Source organism: Pantherophis guttatus, chromosome 2, assembly GCF_059756535.1.
Source record: "Pantherophis guttatus breed Tessera chromosome 2, ASM5975653v1, whole genome shotgun sequence".
In the NCBI taxonomy this organism is placed as follows: domain Eukaryota; kingdom Metazoa; phylum Chordata; class Lepidosauria; order Squamata; family Colubridae; genus Pantherophis; species Pantherophis guttatus.
Genome location: NC_142064.1, coordinates 283,687,652 through 283,700,008, shown reverse-complemented (window position 1 = coordinate 283,700,008; position 12,357 = coordinate 283,687,652). Strand labels below are relative to the sequence as shown.

Below are 12,357 nucleotides of genomic sequence, written 5' to 3'. Positions count from 1 at the left end.
CCCACACATGAGGAGGTGGCAGCATTGAAGCTTCCGGCCTAATATGGCTTCCAAGGCTGACATAGTGATTATGCAAACGATGTAAAAACCAGAAAGTCCAATTCTGGGATTGTTGTATTGTTTGGAGGGGCTTTAATTGGATGGAAGTCCAGGAAGCAAACAACTGTCGCCATTTCTACTGCGAAGGCAGAATTTATTGCTTTGTCTGAACTCTGTTCAGAGGTAACGTGGTATGCACAGCTGTTACAGGATTTAAATGTAAAGGTAAATGAAGCTGTAATGGTGTATGAAGATAATGCTGCCTGCATTAAAATGGCAACAGGTGACAGAGTAAAGAGTAGAAGCAAGCATGTGGACATTAAATATTGGAATGTCAGGGAAGCCATAAAATGCAAAATAATTCGCTTGCTTCACTGTTCTTCGGAGGACAATTTGGCAGACTTAATGACCAAGCCATTGGGTGGAGTGCACCATGGAAAGAATATTAAGCTAATTGGATTAATGTCCCTTCCAGTCATGAAGGGAGGAGTGTCAGATTATTCATGAACTGGCAGAGACATGGTAACAAAGTCAGCCAATGGGAGCTGAGATAGACTGGAGCCAGGGCGTGTCTTAGTCTGCAGCTTCTGAGTCTGTGCAGAGAAACAAAATTGAAACCAGTCTGAACTAGTCTGCTCTGCTGAAATTAAACTAATGTTCTCTCCTGCTTGTGTTTGACTTGTAACTGCTACAAGGTTGGAAGAAATCTGCTGTTGGTATTGTAAATTTACTTCATGTATATAAAGAAGTTAATGAATCCTGCTGCATCAGTTTTCCTGTGTGTCAGAGGTGGTATTCAACAGGTTCTGACCAGTTCTAGATAATCGGTAATGGAAATTTTGAGTAGTTCAAAGAACTGGTAAATACTACCTCTGACCGGCCCCACCCCATCTATTCTCTGCCAGATGATCGGAAGGAAATGGGGATTTTGCAGTAACCTTCCCCTGGAGTGGGGAGGGAATTGAGATTTTACAGTATCCTTCCCTTGCCACGCCCACCAAGCCATGCCCACCAAGCCATGCCACACCCACCAAGCCACGCCCACAGAACCGGTAGTAAAAGTTTTTGAAACCCACGACTACTGTGTGTGCTTTCTGGATTTAATTTCTGCAACAAACTCTGACAACTTTAGAGAAATGATCTATTGGGATCCTAATATTAAATCAATATATTTCCTGTGTAATCAGAATCCAACAATTATATATATTATGCTGCTTTTTTGGAGGAAATTAGTTCAGTTGAGCTTCTCTTATGTGGTCTGATTGTGGTAGATTCGGGGATGATTTAAAAAATACTATTTTTATTCTTTTTTTTTATTGAAAAAGTTTTTCAAATACAAATTTTTCCCCCTTTTCCCCCCCTCCTCCCTAACCCCCCTCACCCCCCCTTCCCCTTTGACTTCTTCATAATAAAACCCAAATTCATAACAGATTATATCATGCTTTACTATCCACTTACTCCATCTCCATATACTGACCCTTTCTTTCTAATAAAATTATCATACCCCCCTTATACTATACTATAATATGCATTTCAAAGTGAGATTCTATTATAACAATGTCTAATAACTCCTGATTTAACATAATAATATTATTATATCTCCCAATTTAACAATTTCTGCTCGTGATCTATCCTTTTACTACCCCCCATACGATATAACATTTCAAAGCATACTTCCACTCTAAGGCTATTCAATAAATCCTAATTTAACACTTGTTCAGTTCAACTACCCATTTCCTTCCCCCCCTTCATTACATATATTCACATCTAAACATAATATCCCTTTTCTTTAAACTAAACAATCCATAACCTAACCTATCTCCACCCACTTTCCTACAAAATTACCATAATTTTTCTTAATATCTTTATTCTTCTGCCCACTCCCCTAGAAAAATACTCCCTTATGTAAATAAAATCCTAAAAGAAAAAAACTTTAAACTTGTAATCCATATAGCATCTTCTGTAATATCTTTCAACTGGATGATAAACTCCATCACCCGTGTTAGGGTAACATCGCATCCTTGTTCCAGCAGTATTTTCAGTATCTTCAATTGCCATCTGCCCCCATCAGTAACAAGTATCTTCATATTGGAAGAAAGAAAAAAAAAAAAAAAACCCGACAACCACCCGAGTGACTTTATAATTATATTCCATATAATGTTTATGGAGGTGTCTTTTATCCAGATTATTAGTTCCAACCATCATAATAGGGTAACAACCAGATCTTCTGCATGCCACGATCCAGTAGATCTCTTGCCATATAACTCAGCATACAAGTAATATATTTATCCGGAAATCCAAAAAAAACAAACAAGATGTTTCCAACCATTCAATTTAAGGCCTTTTTCACATCCCAAAATAATTCAGCACTGCAGAGATCTGCCCTATCCTCAGGATAAAATAAACCAATACTTTGCCAATTATCATTTCATATGTTCAGTCCTCTCATAAGTAACTGGCATTGCACTGTTGTTTAGTTTAAAAGTTTTTATATTTGTGAGACCTACTTCTTCTTTTCTTGACTTTTTGTGGGTTGGATCTCCATCCTAAATTCCTTTCTGTAGGTTGTGTATCAACTATTTGGTTTTGCTGATGTATAACTTGATCCTGTTGGGTTTGCTTTTGTGGCTGAGATCTTTCTGGTTCTGTAAATTGTATATCAACTGAATGACTTCCATGCTGGTTTGTGGCTTGACAAATCATTGCATTAAGGTCCGGAACCGCCTCTCTTATATTAAAAAATCCAGCTGAGACCTCTGAAAGAGAATCCAAGAGTGGCTCATCTGTGGAGACCTCTTTAACTTGTTGTTTCTTCATTGTCTCCATCTCCTTCTGCTTTTCTTGAATTTCTGTCTCTTGTTGATTTTGCTTTTTAAGTACCTTATGATAAAATTCTTCCGCTTTTTCAACAGTATTTAACTGATATCTTACTCCTTGATATCTCAGTATTATACCCACTGGGACATCCCACCTGAATAAAATATTTTGTCTTCTTAACTCAGACACCAAGAGTCCAAATTTCTTTCTATCTCTTACCATTTTAGGCGGCAATTCCTTATATATCCAAATTTTTCTCCCATTCAGTTGTAAAGTAGAATTAAAAGATTTTTGTACAATATCATTTCTTATCTCTTTATCTGTAGAATAAATCACCACATCTCTAGGCAGTTGCCTTTGCTTTGCAATCCAGGAATTCACTCTATAAGCCTTATTAATTTTACTAAATACCTCCTCAGGATGAACCTTTAAGATCCCAGCCAAAACTTGAGCAGATGTTTTTCTTAAATCATCACTGTTATTTTCCTGTAAGCCTCTGATTCTGATCGCAAATTCTGTAATCCTGTATTGCAGCATTATAACCTCTCTTTCAATTCCTTGCTTTATATCTTCTGCATTATAAGTCTCGTGACCAGCTTCCTCTTTAGACTTTAGTTCTGAGCTATTATCTCGAATATTTATTAAGTCCTTTTCAATTCTTAATATTTTATTGTCCAAATTATCAATTTTCTCCATTTTAGACTCTAGCAATTTAATATTTGTATCCAACTTTATAATAATTTCTGAAAAACCATTAGTCACTGTTATAATCTTTTGTTGCAAGTTGTCATACTTTTGTTGTATCATTTCTTTAATTTCCTGCCTTAAATTTTCAAATTTCTGGTTCACAGTCTCATAATATTTTGCCATTTCCTCCTGAATAAATTCTTTTAAATTAGAACCATTCTGCAGAGTCTGTAGGCTCAGAGCTTGTTCAAACAGTTGTAGGTGGGGGAGCACCCCCCCTTCTTCTTATTATTATTATTATTTATTGAATTTCTATACCGCCCTACTCCCGAAGGACTCAGGGCGGTGCACAGCCATGAAATAAAACACATAAATATACAAAATTTAAAATCGAATAAAATGAATTAAATAAATTTGGCTGAATTAATATCCAATTTAAAATACCCATATTTTAAAATCCATTAAAAATTTAGAATTTACACTTAAAAGGGGGAAGATTTAGGCGAGGCCAGCTTGATGAAACAAAAGCGTCTTCAACTCGCGGCGGAAGGTGCGCAGATCCGGAATCCTCCGTATCTCTGGGGGGAGCTCATTCCAGATCGTCGGTGCCCCCACAGAGAAGGCTCTCCCCCTAGGGGCCGACAGCCGACATTGTTTGGCCGACGGCACCTGGAGGAGCCCCTCTCTGTGGGAGCGTACTGGTCGGTGGGAGGCTGTTGATGGTAGTAGGCGGTCCCGTAAGTAACCAGGTTCACAGTCTCATAATATTTTGCCATTTCCTCCTGAATAAATTCTTTTAAATTAGAACCATTCTGCAGAGTCTGTAGGCTCAGAGCTTGTTCAAACAGTTGTAGTTCTTGTCTATCAGATTTAATTAGTAACGCCATCCTTCCAACAAACTCTACTTTTTTACCCCCCAAACAAGATCAAGTACAAATCTCCAAGAAGAGAGGAACTTAAAATAACTATTTTTCTTTCAAATTGTAGCCAGCACTATATATTCCGCTACTTTGTATCTGTTATGGAAGGACTCTTACTTTCAGCTTTCTTCTACTTCCCAAGCCTCAGCGGCCATTTTAAAGCTTTTTTTTTTCTTCTCTTTCACTTTAAAATGCTTGTAAGTTCATTAGGGATACTTGCGATTTAGGGTGCCAAGTCCAAGTCTCATCTTTTTTAAATAAGTCTATCTGTTAGATTCGTTAGTTAATCCGGTTCCAGCGCCTAGCTCTGCAAAAAAAAAACAGAGTGCACCCGATGCCCGGAGCAGCGGCGAGGGACAATAGGGAGCTCGAACCTGCTCGTCCCCAAGAGTTAAAAAAAGACTCTGGGGACTTCGCAGATGGCTCTACCCACCCCCGCCCGCTCAGACTCACATTTCCATCAGGAAATGGAGTTTTTCGAGCCGCCTTTCAGATGTAAAGGCGGCTCTTTTACAGGCAACGGGGCGGCGGTCACGGAGGACCGTCTGGCGGCGCCGGAAGCCAGACAGGAAGTCCAATACTATTTTTATTCTTAATGCTAATTGCATTTTACTTATTTATTTTTTAAAAAAAATCTACTTTTTTCAGATCAGTAATAAAATTACTTCGGATGATCTGAGTGATAAAAGTCAATTCCCTTTTTCCCATCCGATGCTCCCCAAAGAAACGGTCCTATACCCAGGAATTGTCCAACTGCTCCTTCATTTTGGATGGACCCTGATTGGTCTCTTTGCTTCGGACACAGAGAAGGGAGAGAATTTCATGAGGACTTTTACTCCTATGCTTGTCAGGAATAGAATTTGTGTTGTTATATCACAACAATTCTCAGCGACTGGAAATACAGGAGTCCTCAGCGATGCCATCTTTAAGTGGAAACAAGTCAATGTCTTTGTTCACTTCGTAGGATTTGATTCCATTTTTGACAGAATTCTTCCTTTCCATTTAACGCTCAAACGTTTGCCAGGACCCATTGAAGGGAAAGTCTGGATCATGACAACGCTTGGAATATATGTAATGAAAAAGCAGAGGCTTCTCAAGTATGTCCATAGTATTTGGACCTTTTCTCTTCAGTGGAAAAAGAGTTGGAACGATGATGATGCCTATAAAAGATATTTCTTTGTGGAACGTGAATTTCAAGTTGAGTATTTTCACTGTTCTGTTTCAAAACACATATTTTCTATCAAAGGCCGGAGAAGATGCACCCAGAAAGTACCATTGGAGACAAAAGAGGAAAAGAATAGGATGTGGATCCCAAATGACGGCTATACTTACAGTGTCATTAAGATTCTGGCCCATGCCTTAAAAGCTGCATCCAAACCCCAGAGGAGAAGGGAGAAGGGAGAAGAGAGGTTGGGGACTCCAAGGCTGCAACCGTGGAAGGTATGGGGTCCCATCAAGGATCCATCAAACTAAATTCCTTTTCAGGGTCTTTGGGGCTCTCAGAGCTTGTTTGTTTAACATCTTAAGCTTCTGAACAACATCTCGTACTTATTGGAAGAGCGTTGCATCTTCCCTTCTACAACCATTTTCTATATTCAAAAAAAAAATGTTCCTAGACTCCATCTGATTTTCAGCTCCTGTAAACTGAAATGGCTCTTTTCCTTGTCTTTCCTCAAGGCTAAAAGAGGTTCCTCTGATCTCTTCCTTGCCTTCTTTGTTTTTGCTTAAAGCTGATGAATATATATATATTCATATTTGGCTGAAAAATGCCTGCGTTGGCGTCTTTATAACATTTATCTTCTCAGACTTCAAAGGTATTATTCCAGCACTTTTTTAAACATGCTTGTTTGTTTGCAACTGAATGAGGTTTGATTAAACAGTAGCCTCTTCTCCCACTATTCACAATAATGTTCAGTGCAAATGAGTTTGGTTCAATATTTTTAATTTAATTAATAAAATAAAAATAAATACTGGGGGCTTGTAAGCATTTAGGAGGTATTCATGGGGGAAAAAAGAGAGCAGGATTTTTCAAAATTGGCAGCAAAACAGTATTTCCAGGATTGAAACCTGCTAGAAACAAATCGAGGAAGCGAATTCCATGAAAATAGGATTGGGGTAGAGCTGTATCACGTAAGGGGCAGATTCTGTTACAGATTTGCAGACTTTCAAGCTTTAGAATAGCAGCCCAAGAGGGAAAGTGGCTAGATTACAATCCACCAACATGATGAACTGCCTGGAGAGAAAAATGAAGAATATCAGTGGACCGAAGTAAGAAAACCAAGCTAACTACAGAATGGGAAGGAGGAGGAAATATTAGGAAAAAACGTCCTGAAAGATTGTGGAATATACACTAAGGAAGAAGGGATTTAGAAACCATAAGAAAAAGTCCGGGAGTGACCATTGTGAATGACGCAAGGGAGCAAACCAAAATGCAGATTGCCAGGCTGAGCTTTCCTTCTTGATCCATATTTTTTTAGAAAGCAGCTGAGAAACTGTCTTCCTTTTCAATTGGCAAGTCCTCTCTTCCGAAGGCATCCATTTCTCGCGAGTCTCGCAATCCCATCTCAATCGAGTCCTGCTCGGTCTGTCCTTCCTAAAAGGGTGGGGGCTCCAGCTTCTCCATCAGGGACTTGATCCAGCTTGTTCCATTAATCAGTTTGGTGGTGGCGATGACGTATTCAGTGCCCCTGTCTTCCATCTGAGAGAGGAACAGGAGGGCTGCGATTTTGGCGTAGGTCATGCCTCCCAGAAAGAAGACGAGAGTGACATGGTTTTCTCCATGCTGGTGCTTTTTCTGACGCCCGGTTGGCAGCTGCTGCCTCTCTTCAAAATGTGGACCAGGAAGTATTTTTAAGATTTCTTCAATGCTTCGTCAACCTGGCCGGACAAGCAACTGTGCCAGACGAACGCTTAGAGGCACATAACCACTGTAGACGTAAGAGATATTATTTGGGTTCTGCTCTTTGATGTTGTCCATACACAGATGCAAAGTTTTCCAGATGGTTGGGTAGTTGTTCCGACTGCCCAGCTGGGGCTTCAAAAGTCCAGCCTTTTCTAGGCTATTCAAGGTCAGGATGTGTTTGTAGCCGTAAGTCTGGAGAATTTCCCTCTTGTAATGATCCAGCACCTTCTGCTTTAAGCTGCTGTTGCACACCGACTGCAGGCAAATGAGCCTCAGTATCTTAATCAAAGGATACTTTCGGGCAATGCAATCTTCTATGTAGCTGTTGACCTTATCGGTATCTATCCCAGACATAAATTCTTGCTCCACGGTTAAATTATCGAAGAAGTCTTCAGAGGTGGTGATGTCTTTCACGAGCTCCGCGATGGAGGTATGGTTCCCCAAAGAGCTTCTGGCAGCCTGCATGTGCGGCAGCTGTGAGACAAACTGCTTGATCTCCCCCACGGTTTTGGCGTGGTGCCTTTCCTCAAAAGCAGCTGAAATGATTTTGGCTTTCTTGCTCAAGACGCTGCCCACAGCATTGAGGTTCTTGTTGCAGATCTCCGTGTACAGCTTCTCCGCGGAGTTCAGCTGCAGCTTCTTGGCCTCGGTGGGGAGCTCCTTCACAGCCTCCCCCTGCTTCTTGGGTTAAATTTTTCAGGGGGAAGTTTTATGTAGGTGTTCTGAATTCTATATATTTCATCAATTAGGCCCTCATAAGTCAGTTGGGTAGCCAGAGGAGAGACCAAATCCACGTTGTGATCCAGCAGCAGAAGGGTATCGAAGACGGGCAGGATTGTGTTCTGGATCCCCAAAAAGTCCCTTTTCATGCGGACCATCATGTTTGCCACATGCCATGCGCACTCTCCTTTTCCAAAGATGAGTGGGATGGTTCCGTAGAGAGCCTGGAGCATCATGAGTCCTTTCACAGCATGGTAGAGGCAGGTCTGGTCATTTTCTAGGTAACACTTCTTAAAGGCGTTTTCTGACTCCATGGACAAGAGGTCGCTGTCAAAGGGAATGAGGAGGTCCAGGCTGCATTCCTCTCGGTGAATAAAACAGTGCAACACACCCAGTTCTTTGAGGCGCTGTTTGCACAACAAACTGTGATGCGGAACAAACAAGATGTAGAAATCCCGCTGCGGACAGCGGATTTTGTCTTCACTGAACACATTGTCTGCAATTATGTTCATGAATTCTAACCTGGGCCTGACAAAGAAAATAATGTTCTTGACATTAGCCGGTGGAAGGTGACCCCCTTTGAGGGTGAACATTTTCTCCACCTCATGTTCCTTCAGAAGAGAATATTGCACAATCAATCCAAAGGGCCCAGTAACATACTCATCCCACATAATGGCCTTGGATCTGGTGCATTTGTCGAGGAAGACGCGCAGCTCCCTCCGCCTGGCTTCCCGCAGCACCGTCAATGGGACGTGGCCCGAGCTGAGGTGAGCCACCATGGCTGCTGCGCTGCACTCAAAGCTGATGGATATTTTTGTGCAATGTCTTCTCTAAGTGTGTTTTCTACAAGAGGACATGAAATGATTCCACTGGATCATTAATAGCATTATCGCCAAATTAATAATAGGGATATTATCGTATCATTAAAAGATTACTTCTACTTTATTATAATAAGTAACCATTATCTATATAAAACAATGTGAGAAAAATCACAAAGATACAGTCATCTATCGAGTACTAGATGCTAAAAATTAGTTCATTTCCAAATGGATTTTACTTATGCACTTCTCTCTATCACAAAATCATATTTTTATTTTCTGGAAGCTGGAATTTTTTTTAAGGAGATCAAAATAACTTTGTATAAGCATTATTATAATATTTGCATCACAAAAACATGATTTATCTATTTCTTTTATCAATGAAAATACACTTGTTCATAATTTCCAATTTTATCATTAAGATTAAAATTTATTTGAATACAAGTTTTAAGACAGTTGTATCCATTTAATTATCATGCCATCTAGCAATCAATTAACTAGATCCCCATTCATCACATCATGAATCATTTTGTTAATTCTTTGCTGAAAACAAGTTCTACCACCAGCATTCACACAATCCATTAAGGAAGTGGGATATGTAGGAATTAGTTTGGAGGACTAGAGAAAGAGATGCAGGGAAGGATCAGATAAGATGGTGGGGGAGGATGAAGCAGCATCTGTGTTACAGGGAGAGAAAGAAATTCAGAGAAGGTCCTCCCAAATGTTTAGACTGTAAAAAGAGATGGTGAAAGATTTGTATTTTCATACTTGCAAGATTCTGTTAATATTGTCTTGCAGTAAAATAGAATTAGTTCATCTGGTCATTTTCCTGTCTTAGTCTTGCAACTTTCTTCTTAACAAATCCTTGCTTTCTGATAATCACCCTCTTGTTTCCAAAGAGTTTATGAATGCTCTTGATATTTGGGGGTTTTCTTCAATTGATTTATGACCTTTCCTAAAATGTTTCTTGTAATTGACAATTTTTGCCAATTATATCTTCTCACTATACTTTTTGTCAATATACTGTATGATTGAGAATTATTACTGAACCTTTGTTCTTGAGTTTTAAAGATAGTGGCCACATGCCAACTCACAATATTTGCAAGTTAAACAACCATAGAAGAAAGATTCAAATGTAAAAAGAGATAACAAAACAAGATTTCTGCTTTTAAAGTTCCTGGATGTTTCCATTCTAGTTCCATCCATTTCTAAAGAAGAAGGAATTGTTCAATCTTTCCCTGCTGAAAGTGTACTTGGATCAAAATGGAGAGGTAGCAGCAGATCTAAAGATCAACAGTAGGGTAGTTCTCCTCAAGGAGGATCCCATCAACAAGGAATTGGGGAGTTTTGAAAGGCAGCAACTGATAATCAACCAAGATGCTTTGTCACAGCTAAAGTTGCTCAACAAGGTGGGGAAAATAGTGATGTGTTTTTTTCATTTTCCCAAAGAATTAGGACCCTTTTCAAGTGGGCTAAACCTAGTCAAAATGGGGGATAACCTTCGCTGAGAATTGAATGTGTGCAGTAAAACTTTTATAATTTTCTTAGAAAATAGGGAGGCTTCTCTTCTATTGACCAAGGTATCCTTTTGATGTTATAATGCTGAATACTGTTGTAAGCTAATTCAGCTATATCCAAAATGAGATTTGGAATGATTATTATTTAGGACAATAATCATTGCCATTTCATGTCTCTTCTTTATCACCATAAAACCGGTGACAGAGGGCCTCATATACTGAGGATTTTGATATTAATAGCTTCAGGTACACTAATGTCTTGTCTTCAAATATCAAAGTTGAAGGCAATTCTGTTGACCAGAGCCTGAGTTCAACTTTGGTATCAATCTGATAAAATGGAATCAAGACTGGATGGAACTCCACTTGGTCCCAATGGGAAATAAGCTTCACCTTGACCTGTTTGGAGTCAGGAAACTCCCAAAATTGCAGGCCTAGAGTCTGCAATGTTTTTAATCAGCTGAGACCATAGTTATACATGTCTCTCTTTAACCCTACTAGGATAGTAGAATTTAGGAAGGAGGTCCAAGGCATTCAGTTCACACGAAATAATAATGCCTGGTCTGATGTGAGCTTATTTATTCATTGATTGATTCTATTTATTTGCTCTCCCATCTCACCACAATAATGGTCTGAAAAACGAAGTACAAAAACATGACTTTGACGCAAAAAAATCCTGATATCAGAAGTAATAAGGGACAATTTCAAGGGAAATATTACTTAGGTTTTGGCATTGGAAGTAATCAGAGATTTCATATTTTTCTATCTGAAGCCCAGAGACTACTTGGCTAATGTTCCTATCTACCTCCATGTTACATAGATGGTGAGTGTAACATCTTTCCTTTGTCATTTTTTCTTTCTCTTCTCAGTCTCTGCCTCAGTCCAAATGTGTGGAAAAATGTCAGCCTGGATTTGTGAAGAAGGCTCGAGAAGGAGAGCCATTTTGCTGCTATGACTGCGTTCCTTGTCCAGAGGGGACCATCTCCACTCAGGAAGGTCAGTGGCACCATAGGGAAACCTTCTGAATTCATCCATCAAGTGGATATTTCCTTCCCACCTTTTCTTATCTTTTCAATTTGTGTTGTTGTTAAATATTGAGATAAAAACTGTTATAACACCAACAAAAAAAAGGAATATATTTGTAGTTCTGAAAAGAAAAAAATACTAACATACAGTGCTGGGATTAAAAGCAAGAGAAAGGAGGGGGAGAAGGAGAACTAATAAAAGACCAATCTACAAATAGATACCAATGTTGAATTCATTCTCTCTTTAAAATTGTTGCCAAATTTAGAAAGGATGGAAATATATCGCTTCATCTTCTCATTTTTATTGGGTAAAAAGCCTTGGCAGATAACAAACTCGGTTCCCCTTCTGGAATTCCTTCATTAATTAATCTTCCTTAAGATCTCTTTCTTTTCAAGTTTATATGGTTGTCTATTTCACACATAGGGGCTTTTGGTGGCACACGATTAAATCACAAATTAAAAATTTAAACACTGAGAACTAAAGGCTAAGAAAGCAAGGAAGGAGTACATCAAGATGCTACCTACCATGCAACCAGCACACAGGGCTCTGTTGTCAGGGGATCTCCAGGACTATTGGAAAATATCACATTTTAAGGGATTTGTAGAGACCCTCATAGTCTGGAGATACTCTCAATTTCAGGATAGTTAATGATTTTTTACTAAAAAGGTCTGTACAATCTCCCCTGAAGTAGGCAGTGTTGCAACCCTTCTCAAGAGGAATTCCATGGATCCAACCATGTTAGACAACTTTTATCCTGTGTCCAAACTTTTTAGAGCAGTTTATTGAGATCATGGTTGTTGGGTCAATCATCATTAACGGAGTTTAAACATTCTTGGGTTAAACACATGTCCATCATCTCACAAAAGATAAAATAATAATAATATAATAAATCAATAAAAACAAAGAACTCATGA

At 39.2% G+C, this 12,357-nt stretch overlaps 1 pseudogene; it reads right to left on the bottom strand.

Moving 5' to 3' along the window:
- Positions 1-7,056: 7,056 nt before the first annotated feature.
- On the bottom strand, positions 7,057-8,864 carry LOC132709122 (vacuolar protein sorting-associated protein 33A pseudogene; annotated as a pseudogene).
- Between the last annotated feature and the right edge of the window lie 3,493 nt (positions 8,865-12,357).